General features: G+C 57.4%; 1 non-coding gene across 1 annotated transcript; it reads left to right on the top strand.

Annotated features, from left to right (window-relative positions):
• Nucleotides 1–1,469: 1,469 nt before the first annotated feature.
• Nucleotides 1,470–1,576, top strand: LOC138568351 (U6 spliceosomal RNA). Its single transcript, XR_011302689.1, has one exon. It is a non-coding gene; the product is annotated as a U6 spliceosomal RNA (small nuclear RNA).
• Nucleotides 1,577–2,500: the final 924 nt, after the last annotated feature.

Consider the following 2,500-nt stretch of genomic DNA (forward strand, 5'->3'; position numbering starts at 1 on the left):
GAGAGAGAGAGAGGGAGGGAGGGAGGGAGGGAGGGAGGGCGGTGCATATTCAAATCATCAGTCAGCCAGAGCCTGCTGGGAGCCCATTTCTGCAGGCCCACTGACTGCTGGCTGCTGCCCCCGATGGTTGGAGAAGGGCCAGGCTGGGCTAGCCACACAGCAAGGGCCAAGCCCTCCTCCGGTGCTCCTTCTGATGATGTCTCCCTGAGTGTCTGAGGTCGAGAAAAAGCCCGCCCGCAGAACTGGCCAGAGAGGTCTCTGGCCGATCAGGGGCGTGAAGGGCGGCAGGCAGGCCACCGGCGCAGCAGGCAGCGCAGGGGACGTGCACCTCAAGGCCTTGGCCACCATCTCTCCCTTGGCTTTCAGTGTACCTCAGAATGCCTTTGCTGTTCCGGATCAGGGAGAGAAGCAACCTTTTCTTAGCAGGTGGGGTCTGTGCTACAGACCACGTGGCATTTTCCCAACTGGTTCACAAGCCAACCCCCACCCTTTACAGCGCAGACACAGAAAGCATTTGCTGCTGGTTGGGATTTTCGGGATGGGGCCCCTGCTGCTGATGTATTAGGATGGACTTTGGCCAGTCTTTCTTTCTTATACCGACGGCCCGCCATAAAATTAAAGCACCTTTGCAGGCACAGATGCTCTTAGGGATTTAAATGTAACAGCAGGACCCAAAAAGCAAGGAATGAACCCGAGCCAGATAGGAGTCGACCCTACAATCTTCTGATCCGTACGTAGTCAGACGCCTCATACTGGCCCTCTTGTGTCCCACCTCCTCCTCCTCCGCGCAGGCCTTCCAGGGGCCTTTCTGAGGTAGGTGCGCCTGCAAGCCCTGCTGGACCTGATTTTCTAGCCCACGCGCATCACACCCTGACGCTGTTGATAATGCAGCTAACCCCCGGCCCATAGCTGTTGTAAGGGAGAACCTGGACCTGCCAAAGGGAACCAGACCCACGGTGACTTAAAAGCCAAGGGCACTGAAGCCAGCCCCGCCAAAGGAACATTTTAAGTCAGCCTCTGAATGCAAGCAGGGGGCCATCCTGCGCCCCCTGGGGGCGGGGGGGGGACTGACATGCCGGCCAGCTGCCTCCTCTTGCCTTCTCTTGGAACAGCCCATGGGCCCCCAAACAAAGCCCCTGACAGGCAGGCCCTCTGTGTTTCCTCTGGCTTGTGGGACTACTGTAATGCACCCAGGCATTGTGCTGGGATCAATCACTTTGCATACAGACTGCACCATGAGCCTTTGCAACTACATTGCTCCGGCAAGCATTCCAAAAATAACAAAAACTCACCTCTCGGACCAGCGCAGCAGTGAATAAGCGCGGACCATTGCTCTCTGGCTCCGTTTCATATCATTCCCCCAAAAGCAAGCGCTTTCTGTCTCAAGAAATGCCCATTGTATGCCACCCTATGTCCAGAGATCATAGATCTGGGGGGGTTTATGTATGGGCTGGGTCAACCTTCAGTCTGTGCTCGCTTCGGCAGCACATATACTAAAATTGGAACGATACAGAGAAGATTAGCATGGCCCCTGCGCAAGGATGACACGCAAATTCGTGAAGCGTTCCATATTTTGGACACATAGCAGGACAGACATGTTCTTTAGCTGCAACATTTATTGACGGGATAAACAGGCCCTCTGTCCATTAGGGCAGGTGTGCTTTTCGGCGTGGAGCTCGTCAGAGTGCGTTTTATTTGGAGATAGCGCTGCGAGTGCTCCAAGCTTATGCCCAGTGGGTGATGATTGCTACATGCCAGGGCAGTTCTAAGCTCTCCTAGGTGCTATTTGCCAACAGCGCATATCACTGTCAGCCTATCTGCTTCACGGGCCAAAGTGCAAAGGGGCTCAGGGCCTGAGTCAGCAGCCAGTGTTTCCTTCCGGTGCCCGGATCCTTCCTTGGGGGGCTGCAAGCTAGAGGTTCTCTCTGGCCCAGGCAGCCTGCACGGGTAACTGAAATCCTGCAGCACCCCCCCCCCCCCCCGTGCCCCAGCGTGTCTCTATCAGGGCCTGGTCTCTGCTGCTGCTGATGCTGACAGGCCCCCAAGCGCCCCAGACACACCTTCCCAGGGTTGCAGCAGTTTCTGCTTCCTGCTTCCAGCTCAGTGCTGGTGCTACTGTGGAGTAAACAGGGTTAGTAGAGAGAGAGGGGGAGAGAGAGAGAGAGAGAGAGAGAGGGAGGGAGGGAGGGAGGGAGGGAGGGCGGTGCATATTCAAATCATCAGTCAGCCAGAGCCTGCTGGGAGCCCATTTCTGCAGGCCCACTGACTGCTGGCTGCTGCCCCCGATGGTTGGAGAAGGGCCAGGCTGGGCTAGGCCACACAGCAAGGGCCAAGCCCTCCTCCGTGCTCCTTCTGATGATGTCTCCCTGAGTGTCTGAGGTCGAGAAAAAGCCCGCCCGCAGAACTGGCCAGAGAGGTCTCTGGCCGATCAGGGGCGTGAAGGGCGGCAGGCAGGCCACCGGCGCAGCAGGCAGCGCAGGGGACGTGCACCTCAAGGCCT

The sequence above is a fragment of the Ambystoma mexicanum genome, chromosome 2p (genome assembly GCF_040938575.1).
Source record: "Ambystoma mexicanum isolate Mex_15411 chromosome 2p, UKY_AmexF1_1, whole genome shotgun sequence".
NCBI classification, from domain to species: Eukaryota; Metazoa; Chordata; class Amphibia; order Caudata; family Ambystomatidae; genus Ambystoma; species Ambystoma mexicanum.